Here is a 17,527-nt window from a genome sequence, read left to right as displayed (position 1 = left end):
GGCCCGAGACCCAGCGCCCCCTCCCAGACGCTCCAGGCCTGGGCGCTAGCCCTGGTCCTCCGGCTGGTTGGGAGCTCTGAGCCCAGAGCGCCCTTTCCGGGGATTCCGGGACCTTGGAGTCGCGGCTGAGAGCGCACCCCAAACTCCCGGCTCCCTGGGGTCAGGCTCTTCTGGGTTCTCCGAGTATCGGGATCCCCTCGGCGCTCAGGTACCCCCGTTGCCTCTGGGGACTCACGGCCGCGCGGAGTCAGCCTTTGGCCTCTCGCCAGCGTCGGACAGCCCGCGGCCCCTGCCGCCATTTGCACCGGGATTGGTGACTTTGAGATTTTCCACCCTCCTCCCAGCGCCAGCCTCACGGCTGCAGGGCCTTTACCCGGGTTGCACGCAAAGCCACCCCCAGCGACCTCCCGGACGCTGCGGGGAGCGCGCGGGCCGCCGCCTGGAACTGACTTGGTGGGGACTCTGGCTCCGCCGCCGTCTCCGCACCCCCGACCCTGATGTCCGGACGTCGAGAGACCCCAGGAAACGGAGCTGGCGCCGAGGAGGACCCCTGGCCCGCAGCGTCCTTGGACGCCGCAGCCCCGCTCCCACTCTGGTCCGGCCGAGAGAGGCTGGGCTGGGCCTGGTTCGCTGAGAATCCTGGCCGGCGGGCTTGTCGCCCCGGCCTCTCGGACAGACATCCCCCGCCCTGCATGTGGGAGGGCGAGCGCGCGTGGCGGTGCTGCAGCCGGGGTCCCACGCTCCAGTGCCCGCAGCTCAGGACCTGAAAGCCAGGCGTCTACCACTCTCTCACCAGCAGCAGCCACGCTCTCCTGGCCACTGCGACCCACAAGCTGTGCCTCTTTTCCCTAGCGTCTTCGGACAGGGGTCCCTGAGCCACCACACCTTGCCGGCCCGGAAGGACCTAGACATTCTCCCGCCCTAGGATTCAGGCTTGGGACCAACAGGGAGACGAACCCGGGACGTTCGTGCCTTCGTGCCCCTTCTTGGTATTTTATCAACGCAACCCAAAACCAAAGCCCCTTAAAAGTTTGATGAGACCCTTGCCGGGAGCAGCTACACAGAGGCAGCAGCGTTCCGGCGCTGGGGCGCCCGGGGGTGAGGGCAGAAAGGATTCCCCGACGTGTTGGACGGATCCGAGTCACCCCGGGCGCGCGGTAAGTGAAGGGTGGGTGCCAGTATCTGCTGCGTGTCCAGGCCGAGGTGCGAGCCTCCTCGGAGGGACAAATGCCCCTCCCCAAGGCGCGCCCCCCGACTCTCTCCAGCTTTCTGCGGAACAGCTGCGGAATCCTCGGCGCGCCAGCGGGCGGCTGGAGCCCGGGCGGGGCGCCGCGTGTCCACCAGGCGGCGCTGCAGAGCCCGGCGGAGCAGGAAGGAGCCCTGGAACCCTGGCCAGCGCGCGGGCAGCCGGCTGGATGAGCATCCCGAGGCCCCGCGCTTCCACTTTCGCGTGGCTTTGGGAGCGTTGTCCAGAGGGCCCCTCCCTGTGGCTCCTCGCTTCTTTTCTCCTGCTGCGAACCGTCTCCCCTGCTCTTCTCCACCAGCTCCAGCTTCTGCCCTTGTTTCCTCCTCGTTCTCTATTCCTGTCAGGAGGATTGGCCCAGGTGTCCGTCCCTTCCCAACCTGGGGAGCTCCCACCGTCAAGGCTCTGACACGTCACCTTGTCTGCCATGCTGAAGCAGTCCCCACACAGGCCTGCATTCATTCACTCCCTCCTTCACTGATGATTTCCTAGCGCCTACCCCTTGCCAAGGGCTGCTCATCCCATTTACTCGTCCCTGACACAGTTTGAGAAACCGAGGCTAAGTCCTGGAGGCCAGTGGCAGGGCTGGCGGATAAAGCCCAGGCCTTTCCTCCACCATCCAATCTTATCCCCCTACCTGTCCCTCTGGTGGTGACACAGTGACCCTGGTGTCCTTGTGCTGGGTAACTCCGCATAGATGCAGATCAGGGAGGTGTGCCTCCGAGAGAGCTGCTGAAGAAGGACCAGCTTCTGAAATCTGCCACAAGCCTGTGGGCCTCTGAGTAAGCACAACCAACACAAATGCAGATGCCTGTCAGCACACGCACTCACTTGTTTCCACACTTGCACTCCTACTTCCACAGAAGCCACCCCCTGCTCTGACTCTGGCACACCTGGTTACGTGTGGCACACACTTATGCTCCGACAGCAGATAGGAGAAGGAAAGATGTGGGCTTGGTCTTTAAGCAGTGAGGAAAGGCAGATAAAAAAGCCCCGCTAGGTGATGAACTTCTTGTGCTTTAGAAAACTCATAAGGCTGCAGCTCCAGCGGCGCAATCGGTTAGCACACAGTACTTACACAGAAAACTCGTAAAGGTTGCCCAGAAGGTGGGACCTATCCCCTGCCAGGTCGTCGGCTGGCCTCTGCTGCACGTCTCTACTAAAAATACGTTCAGCTTAGGGTTCCTCGCTGAATGTGGCGAGCGGCCTGGTGGTGCTTAGAGTGACTGGAAAACCCAGGCTGACCTGCTCATATCTGTTAAGGGCTATGCCCAGCCCATGGGATCCTATATCGTTCCACTTAAACTTCACAACAGTTCCATGAGGTCATTAGAATCTTCACCCCATTACTAGACTTAATACCTGGATGATGAAATAATCTGTACAACACACCTCCACGACACAAGTTTACCCATGTAACAAACGTGCACTTGTACCCCTGAACTTAAAAGAATCTTCACCTCGTTTTTCAGATGAGGAGACTGAGGCTCAGCAGGGGAAAGACACTGGCTTGAGGGACACAGCTAGTGAGAGATGGCTATAAGCAGGGATTCTCATCTTGGCTGCTCTCGCCTGATGAAGTTTTAAAGCAGAACAGTGCCTAGGAGCCAGAGATGCTCTTCCAGCTAGAGGAGGGTGTGGTGAACATAGCTGGGTTTTCAAAAAGGTTTTTGGTGTTATTGTTATTATTTTATTTTTTAATGGAGATTTTCTTTTTTCTTTTTATTTTATTTTATTTTTTTGAGACAGTCTCACTCTGTCGCCCAGGCTGGAGTGCTGTGGCTTGATCTCAGCTCATTGCAACCTCTGCCTCCTGGGTTCAAGTGATTCTCCCACCTCAGTCTCCTGAGTAGCTAAAATTGCAGACATGCACCACCATGCCCAGCTAAATTTTTTGTATTTTTAGTAGAGACAGGGTTTCACCATGTTGGCCAGGCTGGTCTCAAACTCCTGACCTCAAGTGATCCACCCACCTCAGCCTCTTAAAGTGCTGGGATTACAGGCGTGAGCCACTGTGCCCAGCCTATTTATTAATGGAAATTTTTCAAACAGAGCAGTAGAATGAATAGTGTAATGAACCCCCATAAACCCATCACCCAGCCTCAACAATGAGGCAAGTTTATTTCCTCGCTACCCCCTCCAACTCATTATTTTGAAATAATAAAGACACCATTTCACCTCCTCAGTGCTTGTCGCTTCCAGCTAGGGTTTCAACCTATGCTTGGGTTGGCTCCCGATCCAGGGCTCATCCCGCTGCCCCACCTGGGTTGAGGCTCGGTGAGCTAAAGCATATTACTCTCCAGTTCGTGCACAGTATAGCTGGGATTTGAACCTACTTCTTTCAGACCTGGAAGCCAAGCACTTAATCCTACCCCATGCTGGGAGTCCCCAAAACTCCCAAGGGTACTAAGGCCTCTATGCCCAGTGTGACCCAGAGTGAGCCCAGAGGGTATCTGGGCTATTAAAAGACTCGAGCCCTGGCTAGGAAATGCCTTAGTTGGGACACTCACAGTACAAGAGATATTCCTAGAGTGAGACCATTATAAAGCCACATGGTGCAGTGGAAAAAGCACAGATTTAGGTTCAGTCTAACCTATCTTTTAGCTCCACCACTGACTCATATTTAAGGCTAAGTCTCTCTTGACCTCAGTTTTCTCATCTATGAAATGGGGACATTGGTACCAACCTAATGGGGCTGTAGTGAGGCTCAAATTAAGTAATAAATTTGAAAATGGCCAACCTACTGCCTAGTTCATACTGGTTCTTAGTAAAGACAAGTTTGTTTCTTTCTTTCCTTTCTCCCCAAAGTCTCATTTCATTTTGACCAGGCTTCTTGCTCAAGAACTTCCTGTGGCTCCCTGTGGCCCACTGGCTTAGAGCTTCACTCCACTACCTGGCCATCAGGGTGCCTGTAATCATGGTTCATCCTCTGATCTTGCCTCTGTTTGCCTGCTCTACCTCATGTCTCACCAATCTTCAGAGTTCAAATCCTCTGCCAGCCAGCTAGCCCCCCAGCCCATCCTCCAACACCCTGGTGGATGGCACCCATCATACATTCCTTCCCTGAAATGCCTTCCTTTTTCCCTTTCTACCAAAATGCTCTCAATACTCTCCTCTTCCAGGAAGCCCTCTAGATTTTTCCCCCACCACACACTGATCTTTCCCTCACTTTGCATTCCCTCAGCACTCAATGCAAAGGCAGAGGGTAAAGATATAAAGGTCACTGTACCAGGGACCAGGACACTTGGTTTTGAGCAGTGCCTCTTTATAGTTGTGTGACCATGGACAAGGAAGTCACATGTCCTCTGTGAAGCTTGTCTCCAAAACTGATACAGGGCTGTGCCTACCAGGGTGAACAGCACATTGCCAACAAGAATAATATTAAAAAAGTAGCTCAACTGTACACTTACTAGTCCATCCATTCACTTATTCATGTTACTATTACTGTCCCCATTTTACAGATGACGAAGCCGAATAAAGTAACACTGTGCTGGTCCCTATGCCTGGGATTTTGTCCTCCACCCTCTTTTCCTTATTACCAGCAACACAGAAGTTCTACTTTAGATCTCAGGCCAAGTGTGACCTCCTTCTGGAACGCCCCAGGCCCTTTTTTTATCAGATTTAATGCCCTTTCCTTTGCTCTATCCTGCCATCGTATTCTCTTCATGTTGTCCAGAAGGCCTGGATTCTGGGTTACTGGGGAGAAGGGATTATCTCCTATACCTACTTCTAATCATGGCAGCTAGCATGGTACCTGGAACATAGTAGGTGCTCAATAAATATTAGAAGGAGGGAAGGAAAAGGAAGGAAAGAAGAGAGGGAGGGAGGCCGGGCGCAGTGGCTCACGCTTGTAATCCCAGCATTTTGGGAGGCCGAGACGGGCAGACCATGAGGTCAGGAGATCGATACCACGGTGAAACCCCGTCTCTACTAAAAATACAAAAAAATTAGCCGGGCGTGGTGGCGGGCGCCTGTAGTCCCAGCTACTCGGAGAGGCTGAGGCAGGAGAATGGCGTGAACTCGGGAGGCGGAGCTTGCAGTGAGCCGAGATTGTGCCACTGCACTCCAGCCTGGGCGACAGAGTGAGACTCCATCTCAAAAAAAAAAAAAAAAAAAAAAAAGGGAGGGAGAGAGGAGAAAGCAGAGGAAAGAAAAAAAAACAAAAGACAGAAGGAGGACAAATGTGCATGAATCGGGAACTCTTGGATAAAATTATGCTTCCAAAGAAGGGAGGGTAGGAGGAAAAGTAGCAGTGGCCTTAGAGGAACTTTGAATGTCTTTGCCTGAAGCTCAAAACTCAGGGCCAGGTGAGCTTCCATGCATCAGCTGGAAATAGCATTTGCTGACAATAACAAAGACTCCTAAATAGTGGCTTATGGAAGACAGATATTCTCCCAGACTGGAGGTAGGCAGTCCAAGCTTGGGGGAGCCCTCAGTCACCAGGAACCCAGAGTCCTTCTGTCTTCAGTTCTGCCAACCCAGGAAGCTTTCTTCCTTACGTCATCTCTGAGTCCGAGATGGCTGCTTGAGCTCAGGCACCATCAGCTCATTCCAAACCACAGGAAAAGGAACAAGAGGTAAAAGGGACCCTCTCCCTTTGAATAGGTCTTCCTGGAAACCACACCGCTCCTCAGCCTGCACCTCACTGTGTACAGTTGAGTCACTTGGCCACATATAGCTGTAAGAGAGGCTGGGAAATGTCATGTTTAGTTGGGTACACTGCCACCTCAGATAAACTCAAGGCTGCTATGGACTGAAGTATGTCCCCAAAAAAATTCATTTGAAGCTCTACACCCCAATGTAACTGTATTTGGAAATAGGGCTGTTAGGAAGGTAAAGTTAAATGAAGTCATAAAGGTAGAGCCTAATCTGGGAGGATTTGTGGCCTTCTAAGAAAAGGAAGAGACACCACTAACCTCCCACCCCCAACCAATGCATAGAAGACAGGCCATGTAAGAAGGCAGCTGTCTAAAAGCCAGGAAGAGAGCCCTCACCAGAAATAGAATCAGCCGGCACCTTGATCTTGGACTTCTAGCCTCCAGAACTGTGAGAATAAATTTCTGTTGTTTAAGCCTCTCAGTCTGTGGTATTTTGTCTGGCAGTCCAAGTTGACTAACACAAAGGACTTTGTTACTAAGAGGGGAGGGAGTAGGAATAGAATATTGGCAGACTCCACTGCACCCCATGAGTGGTGTTGCCCAGAACCAGAGTTAAGAGACAGCCCTCTTGTTGCCGACCTTCGGTGGGTCACAGGATGGCGACTTCTGCCTTTTAAACACAAATTCTTGTTGATAAAGTGGGCAGGGGTGCTACTGGAGAAGCCCTCAGAAGTTGTAATTCAGAGTTGGTACAATTCAGTTGACTTTTAGGTGCCTATCAATGTACAATGCAATGATGTAGAGTGGGATTGGCCTTGAGGAGGAAGAGGAGGAGGAGGAGGAGGAAGAAGAGGATGAGAAGGAGGAGGAGGAGGGGCAGGGGGAGGAGGGAAGAAGAAAGGAGAAAAAGGAAGAGGAGGAGGAGGGGGAGGAAGAGGAGGGAGGAAGAAGGAAGAGGAGAAGGAGGAGGAAGGGGGGAAGAGGAAGAAGAATAATATTGGGAAAGGGAGATGGAAATAAAGAGGAAGAAGAAGAAAAAAGGAGAAAAGCAAAGCTGGGTGAAAAGGCAGTAGCATAGTAAACCTATCTGCCACCTGCTTCCATGTTACTGATTTAAAAAAAAAAAAAAGAAATCATGCCTGTAATCCCAGCACTTTGGGAGGCTGAGGCGGGCAGATCACGAGGTCAGGAGATCGAGACCATCCTGGCTAACACAGTGAAACCCCGTCTCCACTAAAAATACAAAAACAAAATTAGCTGGGCGTGGTGGCAGGCACCTGTAGTCCCAGCTACTCGGGAGGCTGAGGCGAGAGAATGGTGCGAACTTGGAAGGCGGAGCTTGCAGTGAGCCAAGATCGCACCACTGCACTCCAGCCTGGGCGACAGAGCGAGACTCCATCTCAAAAAATAAAAATAAAAAACTGAATACAGCCTCCAACCCAAAACGGAGGCAGACCTTGCCTTAAATAATTATAGTGTAACTACAGAAACCTGAAAGAAACAAAATCCAACCATAAAGAAGACAAATGGTGTCACTGAATCTTAGCAAGATGCGAGCGAGTTTTGTTTTGTTTTGTTTTGTTTTGTTTTGTTTTGTTTTGTTTGTTTGAGATGGAGTCTCATTTTGTCGCCCAGACTGGAGTGCAGTGGCACGATCTCAGCTCACTGAAACCTCTGCCTCCCGGGTTCCAGCGATTCTCCTGCCTCAGCCTCCTGGGTAGATGGGATTACAGGCATGCACCACCACATCTGGCTAATTTTTGTATTTGTGGTAGAGATGGGGTCTCACCATGTCGGCCAAGCTGGTCTTGAACTGCTGATCTCAAGTCATCTGCCTACCTCAGCCTCCCACAGTGCTGGGATTACAGACATGAGCCACTGCGCCTGGCCCATGTAAGCGACTTTTAACCCTGCCTCTATGCACCTACAAAGAGGTGGCCCAGGGGACACCTATGCTGGGTCCAAGAGGGCACTGGGAGGAGAGGGAGACTTGAAGAAGAGAAGAGGAGACCCCTGGGAAACTAGAGGGAGTAAGGAGAATGCAGGAACCAGGAGGGGCACTGAGCATGAATGTGAGCCTTTTGGTTGTCCCGTTGCTGGAAGTTTCCTCCAGCCTTAGGTCTCAACAAGGAAGAGACATCTCAGAGTTCTTGGCTGACCCTCTGTGTGTCTCTCCATCTCTGCCATTTTTCTTTTGTACACTTTACAAACATCTCCTCTCCTCCAAAACCCTTCCAGGGCAATTAGGCAATTCCTAGGGTGTGGGAATTCTACACGCTCCACATCAGCAGTTCTTAAGCCTTTTGTGGGTTGAGGGAAGGATGCAGAAACGACAACCTTTTTTTGACAATGAAAGCTGTGGCCCCTCTTCACAGAAATGAGTCCACATGCTTAATGTGGGAAACTTAATTTCATGTAGTTCATGGGCCTGCAGATTTTAAATCCTTGACCTTGAAGGAAATCCAAGATTTTAAAGATAAAAAAGCAAGGCCTTTGGACATGTCCTGAGGAGCTCTGGGTTTTCCTTGCTAAATTATTCTGACCAATGAGACATTCCAACTACTCTGTGTGATCAACTGTAATAACTGTCAACCTACCACAGCCCAGTGTACACTTGTGCAACCTCACTGGAACTCTATGAAGGAGGCACTATCATTAGCCCCACTTTATGGATGGGGAAACTGAGGCACAAAGAGGCAAAGTGACTTGCCAAGAACCATACAACCAAGAAGTAGCAGAGCTGGGATTTGTTATAGTGTATTAGGCTCCAGGGTCTATTATTCTTGCGCCTTTCACTCTTTGCTACACTGCAGAGTGACCTTTACTTCCCTGTACACTGAAGCCACAGATATCTGCCTTTCTCCCCAAATGCAGGTGTCAGACCCCACCCAGTGGTGTGCTGGAATCAGCTCCTACTGGCTGCCAACAGCCATTTGTGCACATCTCTTCCCAACTCCTCACTCAGTGATGTTATGTTAGTGGCTTGAAATCAGCCATGGTGGGAGTATTTATACTACAGCAATGGGCAAGTACTACAAATGAAAGTATCCCCTCCACCAAAGAGCTGTTTGTTCACCATTTACCAGCTCACCACTGGCCCCACCTGTTCTAGTCCAAATGGCTGCAACTTTCAGATTCAGCTGTCCAGGCCTCGAATCAGTGGCCCCTCCCTGCCAGTGAGGAGGACTTGGACATGGTCTGCTGTCCCCAGGATTAGCGTGCAGGGTATTTAGGGTGAGTGTAATCTTCCTCTCTGACCCCACTGTATGTGGGCCACTTCCAACTGCCCTCAGTACCTCTCCACTGCTGGAAACCAAGCCTGCTCATGTGGGGTCCTGGACCCCTTCTCCCACATAGATCCAGATCCTTTACATCAGAGGAAGCTGAGCACTGTGGGATGATTCTGGCAGCCTATCTGATGCAGAGAGCCCTCGGCTGCCTGGAAGCCCCTGAAGTTTGCCACATCTTACCCCTGACATTGTACCCTTGGCTATAGGCACCTGCCAGCCAGATCTGGTTTAACCCAGCCACTTTGGGCTTAGCAAACAGCCAGCCCCTCACCTTCACCCCATTGGACACCAGCCCTGCTCCCTCTCCTCCACCTTCTGGGAACACCCAGCAAAACCCAGCCCTAACTCAACTCATTTGTGACAAGGCACATCCTCTGACCCATGTCCACAGAGAAACCTCCATCTGACAACAAGGATTCCAGTGGACCAGGCCTAGTGTGAAGCCTGCCCTGATGCACTCTTACCAGACGGAGTATCACGAAAGAAATTGGATTATGATTATTGATACATTTAGTGAGCACTTTATTTGTGCCAAATAGTGTATGTAGTGCTTTCTCTACATTATCTTTTTATATCCTCACAAGACCTGTAGGAGATAAGTAGCTACAGTAACCTCATGTTACAAAAGAGAAAACTGAGACTCAGAGAGGTTAAGCAATATGCCTGAAGTCCCTCCCACAGCTAAAAAGTGGTGGGGCTGAAATTCAAAGCTGGGTCTGTCTCATTCTAAAGCCCTTGCCAATAAAACCTGTGCATTTCCACTCACAGATTCTGCACTCAGAGCAAACAGAATGTTCACAGCTGCTCCTTCCTCAGGCTCCAGGGAAGTGTGAGGAGGGCAGCACCCCTCAGTTACTCCGGGATTCTCTGGGGAAGCCCTCAAGGCCAGAGGGAAGATAACCCTGATCACCTGTGGCAAGAACAGTGCCCAGACAGAGTTGTGAGCCCCCAGCTATGGAAAGTGAGTGTTCACTGGCAAGCACATATTGAGCACCTGCTGCATGCACAGCATTATCTTAGGCGTGGAGGCAATGGGAAGATGACCAGGACAGAGTCTCTGCCCTCTAATAACTTACTGTCCAGTCTAGTGGGTCATGGAAACAACTGTTGCCTTAAGGCGGGCTGTGATGAGGGATATAATCAGTGGAGGCCCAGGATGAACTCCAATAGAAACATGTGAAAGTCATCAGGGAGGAGGCAGCACTTGATCTGGGCTTGGATGATGAGTAGGCATTTGATGGCTAGAAAATGGCAGATGTGGGAATCCAGGAGGAAGGACCAGCAGGATCAAAGGGATGGAAGCAGGAAAGATGGTGTCTTGTTCTTCAATGAGCAATAGGGAGCCATTGGAGGTCTTGGAGCAGAGGGAGAACATTATGGGATGGAACAATGAGAGACTGGATATAAAGAAACCAATGTGGAGGTCTTGAAGTTAAGAGGGAGAAAGTGAGAGCTGGAAACAAGGGAGAAGCTGCAGGACAGGCAAAGCAAGGACAGTTCCAGGAAGCAGTGAGAAGGTAGAATGAATGGACCCTACCTGGTGAACGGCTGAGCTGGAATGGACAGCAGGACGGTGAAGAAGATCCTGAGGCCTTTAGACTCAGGTATTGGGCTACGCAATGGTAAAACAAATACAGGGACTTAAATCAGAAAGAAGTTTCTCTCTCAGGTAATGGTCTCCGTGGCTACTCTGCTTCATGATGTCATTCGGGGGCCCAGGTTCTTTCCATCTTGGAGCTTCTTTGTCCCCTAGGATATTGTGCTCATTCTTGTGATCAAATCTGGGCATATTCCAGCCACAGAAGGTTAGAGGGAGGAAGGAGTGCATAGTGTCCTTTCAAACAGGTGAGAAAGAATTTGTTCATAGTCACGTGGCTACACCCAGCTGCAAGAGAGGCTGTGAAATGTAGTTTCTGGCTTCATCTCCAGTCTCTCATTATTCCATGTACCAGGGGAAACTGAGGAATGGATGAAGTAGAACCCATGCCTGGGTACCTGGAAGAAATTCTAGAGAGAGAGCAGACTTTGGCAGGGAGATAGTGTTTTGTATGGCTTGAGTTTCTGATGCCTGCATCGGGTCAGGGCTGGAGCTGTAAATTTGTGAATTGTATACAGAGAAGAGAAAGCTGAAACCTGGGGTGTGAGTGATGTGTACCCAAGGAGAAAAAAACAGAAGAAGAAATTTAGAGTAAGGTTGGAGGCCGGAACTCATGAGGAAGGCTTACAAAGAACAGTCATTCTGCCAGTTGTGTTTTCCAATCATTGGTGCCACCAATATATCCCACCCCATATACTCTTCTCACACTATGGAGCTGACACTCCTTCCTCGACTGTGGTTGGAGTGGAAGTGATGCCATGGGACTTCCAAGGCTAAATTGTAACCAGTGAAACAGCTTCCTCTGGAAATGCACACCCCTGGGACCCAGTCATCATGCTGTGAGGAAGCCATGCAGCCACGGGACAGACCATGTGGGAGTGTTCTGGCCAATAGCCCCAGCTGAAGCCCCAGCCAACAGCAGTGTCAAATGCCAGCCACATGAGTGAATGAGGTTCAGACAACTCCTGGCCCAGTCTTTGGGCTGCCCCAGCTGACCACAATGGAGTGGAGCAAGATGAGCCCTCCCCACTAAGCCTCACCCAAATTGGCAATTTGTGAATCAAATAAAAGTTGGGCTTGTTTTTAAGCCCCTTGGTTTGAGACTCTTTTTCTTGCAGCAGTAGATAACTGAGACAGGCCAGAATCCCTTTTCCCATCCCAAGAGAATGCTCCCAGGCACACAGAAGAGGGGTGACCTGGGTGACCTTCCTGTGTGTCTCCTGATTGGCCTTTCTCCAGCCATAGCAAGTCCCTCCATCCATGTTTCTGATTCTCAGCTCACTGCCTTGCTGGCCTCTGGGTCCCAAAGATGGCCACCTCTTTGTCCATCCCCTAGGCTCTGCCCTTGGCGTGGCCCCATAGGGAACCCCCTTAAAAGGACATTCCCAGCTCCCCAACCCTCATCTATCTCCATCTCGAGAAGGGTGGTCTGGTAGCAGAGAACTGGGAGGATAGCATGGGGTCTCAGCACCAAGGACAGAAAGGTGTCCGAATTCCCTTTGAGCATCTGTGTGAGGAACAACATCAGACTTGGAGAGGCAGAGGGATGAAGGTCAGCGAGGAAGACTCCAGACCAACGGGTAGGCCCACGGGGCTGGGGACAGCGAGGTGGCCAGAGGCATCACCTCCTGTGGGGACAAGAGACCTCAGAGGAAAACTGGCTCAAGAGGGAATGTGGCCCCAGTGTGGGGACTCAGGGTTCCTCAAACTCTGAGCATGCCCCCAAACAGGTGGGGGCTTTGGGGAGGTGCACAGGGCTCCATGGCCAGAGCACCATTTGGGTGCTGGGCTGCAGGGCTAAGGGCTGTGTCCCTGCTAGGGGCCTGGCTGGGTAGCTACCCAGCTAGGGGCTAGGAGTGAGGATATGGCAAGGGAGGTGTGTCCATGTGGCACTTGGCTTGATGTAAGAGTGCTACTTGACCTATCTCTGAGTGTGGCATGGGGCTATCTGTGGGGGCCTGCCTGTGATGGAGGACAAACTTACTCTTGGACAAGCCCAAGTGACACTCTATGTGTGTATGAGTGTGTGCTGGTGCCTGTGTGAGTCCATATGGGAAAGTGTATATGAGTGTGTGTGTGTATGTTTCTGAATTTGTATGTGATCATATATCTGAGTTCATGGGTTTATGTGTGTTGTGTGAGTCTGTGTGTGCATGTGTGAGATTATCAGTGTGTGTATGTGCATGTGTGTGTGTGTCTGTCTGCACCATCAGCAGGAGGGTGGGAGAAAGGGGGGCTGGAATCTAGGGCCCTCAGTGTTCTCAGACAGGAGCACCCACCACACAGAGCAGACCGCATCCCCTGCCCCACACCTCCCAGTGCCTGAGCTGAGGCCTGCCTTGGGAGCAAGCCCCACAGGGCTTCCAGTCCCCACAGGAACCAGACTCGTCCTAAACTTCCATCACAGCTCCAGAGCACCTCCTCCTGGAGGCTTTGAGGTCTCCTAATCACCTTTGAAGAATGGACTGATGACTACACACCCTGAGAGTTCAGCACAAAGACTAGTGCCTGCCAGGGCAAGGGTCTGGCCATTGATCAAATAGCTGGCATGCTGATTGACCAATAGATCAATTAAACAGCCAACAGACTGCCAGACCAATGACTGATGGACACAGACTGGCAGCCGCCCTGGTTGAGGACAGGGTTTGTACCTGTTGTCTGTTTATCCCCACTAACTTAGCACAGGGCTGGCTCATTCATGTTCAGTGAACGGCTGATCAATGAACAGATAGCAAATGAAATAGCGGAGTAAGAAGTATCTGAGCACCTGGCCAAGGGCCCAAGCATGTGAGTGGTTAGTTGATTTAACTACCGAAGAGCTGATTGAGTGACTAAGTGACCAGGAGACTGAGCGGCTGAGTCACAAAGTGACTCCAAGATTGCCTGGGTGAGGGTATGACTGGGCGGCCCACAGAGCTCAGGAAATGCTGGGGTCTGAGGGGCAGAGATCGCAGTCACCAATACATGCTCTGGTGGGATGACCTCTGCCCTGGTCTCCCAGGACCCTGGAGGTCCGAAAATCCCAGAAAAGAAAGCAGAAGTTGGGGGAAGCTCAGGCAAGAGGAGCTGGAGCCTTAGAGGAAGAGGATTGGACCTGTGGTAGACATCAGGAGGAATGGGGGCTGAGAAGCACCCTGGAATAGAGTTTGCTGCTCAGAAAGTTCTGGTTTTTGCCCAGCCCTAGATGGATGGGTGCTCTGTTAAGAGGCTGCAAGATGTGTGCTAGGATGGGGAAGAATCCATTTGAGAAAAATCACGAGGACTCATGTGTAAAAGCCCAACCTTCTCCCAGGTTAAATGATGAGGACCATGGGCCCCTCGGACTTCCAACCCAGTGTCCTGACATCAAGAGCAAGTCGGCCGGGCGTGGTGACTCACGCTTGTAATCCCAGCACTTTGGGAGGCCGAGGCGGGCGGATCACGAGGTCAGGAGATCGAGGCCATGGTGAAACCCCGTCTCTACTAAAAATACAAAAAAAATTAGCCGGGCGTGGTGGCGGGCACCTGTAGTCCCAGCTACTCGGAGAGGCTGAGGCAGGAGAATGGCGTGAACCCAGGAGGCGGCGTTTGCAGTGAGCCGAGATTGCACCACTGCACTCCAGCCTGGGCGACAGAGCGAGACTCCGTCTCAAAAAAAATAAATAAATAAAAATAAAAAGGAGCAAGTCAAGAGCTGCAGCCACAGCTGAACCTTCAACCAGAGAATCCAGAACAGTGTGTTAGGAAGCCTAGGGGAAGAAAGGCAGATATCAGTATGAAGGATGCAGGCTGGACAGTGCTGGTCCTGAATTGCCCCGGAAGAGAGAGATCATGCATCCCTAGAACATGAGGTCAGAGGAGGAAGTAAGCTGGACCAGTGGCACCAGCTCCCAGAGAAAGAGGAGGCTCCATAGGCAGTTTACCAAGAGGGTGTCGATTCCATTCTCCAACACCCACTACTGAATTCTGCAAGGATTTGGGAGTCTTCTTGAAGAGCAGACCCACGAGATTCTGAGAGAGCAACCAGATACTATACAGCTTTTGCAGCAGCATATTTTGAGAGCTTTCCAGAGAAAAGAGAGAAAAGCACTTTTGATCCAGCAGAATGGGGGACTCAGGTAGAAGACCGCTTCTAGAACAGTCATGCATTCGAGGAGCAAGAACCACCTGAGAAATATGATCCTAAATAAGAAAACTCTCCAATATCTGGGAAGGAGGAAGAGACACCAGTCACCATCTTAGACTCTTCTGAGGAAGATAAGGAAAAAGAAGAGGTTGCTGCTGTCAAAATCCAAGCTGCCTTCTGGGGACACACAGCCAGAGAGGAGGTAAAGAGAATGGAAACAGATAATCTCCGACATGAGGAAACAGAGGAAAACAAGCGAGGACACTGCTTTTACCTCCAGGAAACACGAAAACTAATCCAAATCCATCAGCCTTGTTGTTGTTGCCATTTTTTCCTTAGTAAAGAAGATTTGATGTTGTGAAATAACACTTGTTGCTGTTGTGAAAATCTGTCATGAGCATTTGTTTAATTAAACATACCACTGAAACATGAAAAAAAAGTATGACTCCCTCATACTTTAAGGGAGTATTTGACTACCACCATTTTGGTTCATGGCTGAACTGAATTATGGGTTTGTTTATTAGAATTAGGTTCTGTAGGCCGGGTGTGGTGGCTCACACCTGTAATCTCAGCACTTTGGGAGGCCAAGGCAAGTGGATCACTTGAGGTCAAGAGTTCAAGACTAGCCTGGCCAACATGGTAAAACCCTATCTCTACCAAAACAAATACAAAAATTAGTTGAGCATGGTGGCTCATGCCTGTAGTCTCAGCTACTCGGGAGGCTTAGATGGGAGAATCACTTGAACCCAGGGAGCAGAGGTTGCAGTGAGCAGAGATCGTGCCCAGCCTGAGCCACCAAGTGAGACCCTGTCTCAAAAAAAAAAAAAAAAAAAAGAATTAGGTTCTGTGGCAAGTGACAGAAAATGAAAATAACTCTCTTTATCCATTTGTCCCCCCACTGCACACACACATATACACACAATTGAAATCTGGAGGCAGACAGCCCAGGATTGGCATGGCAAATTCATGAAGTTATCAGAGCCTCAAAGTTCTTCCATTTTGTTGCTCCACTATCCTCTTCACATGATCCATACTGGTTGCATGAGTGCCAGCTATCACATCTGCCTCTCAGCCAACAGGAATAAGAAGAGAAAAGTGTACCCCTTCCCTTTAAGAACACATCTCAGGCCATGCACAGTGGCTCATGCCTGTAATTCCAGAACTTTGGAAGGCTGAGGTGGGGGATTCAAAACTAGGAGCTTGACACCAGCCTGGGCAACATAGTGAGATCTCATCTCTACAAACATTACCAAAAAAAATTAGCCAGGCATGGTGGCGTGTGCCTGTAGTCCCAGCTACTGGGGAGGTTGAGTACGAGGATTGCTTCATCCTGGGAGGTTGAGGCTGCAGTGACCTGTGATGGCACCACTGCACTTCAGCCTAGACAACAGAGCAAGACCCTGTCTCAAAACAAAACAAAACAAAACAAACAAACAAAAATCACACACGCACATTCCAGAAGTTGCCACAACAGTTGCTCTTACATCTTATTGGCCAGAATTTGGTCACAAGACCCATCTAGCTACAAGACAGGCTAGACAACATAGTCTTTATTTTGTTAAAATCAATTACAAATCAGGGTTTCATTACAGGAAAAAGAAAGAAAGGAGATTGGAGGGCCTGGATTTCTTTCCAGGTTGGAGTGAGCGTGTGGGATTTTCATAAAGAAACTATAATTTCAGCTGCACTGAATAATTCCAGGGAATGCCATCATGCAATTCGAGGTCTGTATGGCCACTGCCATAAGGGGATCATGATGGGTTCTTTTTAGTGGGTGCAGGCACTTGAGGGCCAAGTCTCAAGTTCAGAGGTAAAATTGCACGGAACTTTGAAACAATATTACCTCTTCTGCAGAATTTTCAGGGGCCACATTTTTTCCCCTTTATCCCTTGGTATTGTAGGGACATTCTGAGCTGAGATGCAGAGAAGCCACCTTTGCTCTTTGAAATGATTGCATTCTATTTCCAAAGGCTGAATCTCGAGGAAGCAGTTTCACATCTTCTTTGATTTTGCTCAGTGCAAAACCTTACTAAAGTTTCCACTCGAGACCTGGCCTCAGTGCTTCTCATTATTGCTGATCTTAAATCCTTCCCAGACAGGGCCCATTCAGGGTTACGGGCTTTAATTCTGGAGTCAGAAGCAAAAATCCTGAAAATATGCCCTCCTCACCCCAAGTCATTAGAGCCTGCTTCAGTGGCCTATAGGTACCGTGCTGAGCTCCAGGGACCCATTGCCTGGGTTCAAACTCCAGCTCTGTAGCTGGCTGGCTCTGTGACCTTGGGCACGTTGCTCCCTGAGCCTCAGTTTCCTCATCTGTAACATAGGATGAGAATAATAGTCCCAACTTCCCAGGGTTATGTAACTGGGAAGAACAGGACCTGGAAGGTGGTAAGCGCTCTAAAACCTCTTAGGTATTCTGGAAATGGAGACAGTCATTTCAGGCCTGTCTTAAATCTGCCTCTGCAGTCTTCCAAGGGGTAAGTGGCCCTGCCTTTTCCATCTCTGTTGTTCTTCCCTCTCCCTCATGCACTGAAGGGAGAGTCTCTACTGCCAGGTCAGTCTGGGCACAGGTTTGGCACAGAGTGAGCAGGTCTGGTTCACACACTTCTATTCTAACCCATGTTACCAGGCACTCTCTTCCTTCCACTTCAGCCACTTCCCACCCAGAGGTGCTGAGCAGGCCATGCTGTGGGT

The 17,527-nt window shown here is 50.5% G+C and overlaps 1 pseudogene; it reads left to right on the top strand.

Annotated features, from left to right (window-relative positions):
• Positions 1 to 14,553: 14,553 nt before the first annotated feature.
• LOC116480768 (sperm surface protein Sp17-like) lies at positions 14,554 to 15,129 on the top strand (annotated as a pseudogene).
• Positions 15,130 to 17,527: the final 2,398 nt, after the last annotated feature.

Source organism: Hylobates moloch, unplaced genomic scaffold (assembly GCF_009828535.3).
Source record: "Hylobates moloch isolate HMO894 unplaced genomic scaffold, HMol_V3 SCAFFOLD_3, whole genome shotgun sequence".
In the NCBI taxonomy this organism is placed as follows: Eukaryota; Metazoa; Chordata; class Mammalia; order Primates; family Hylobatidae; genus Hylobates; species Hylobates moloch.
Note: the sequence above shows the minus strand (reverse complement) of the source record. Positions and strands in the feature narration are given on the sequence as shown.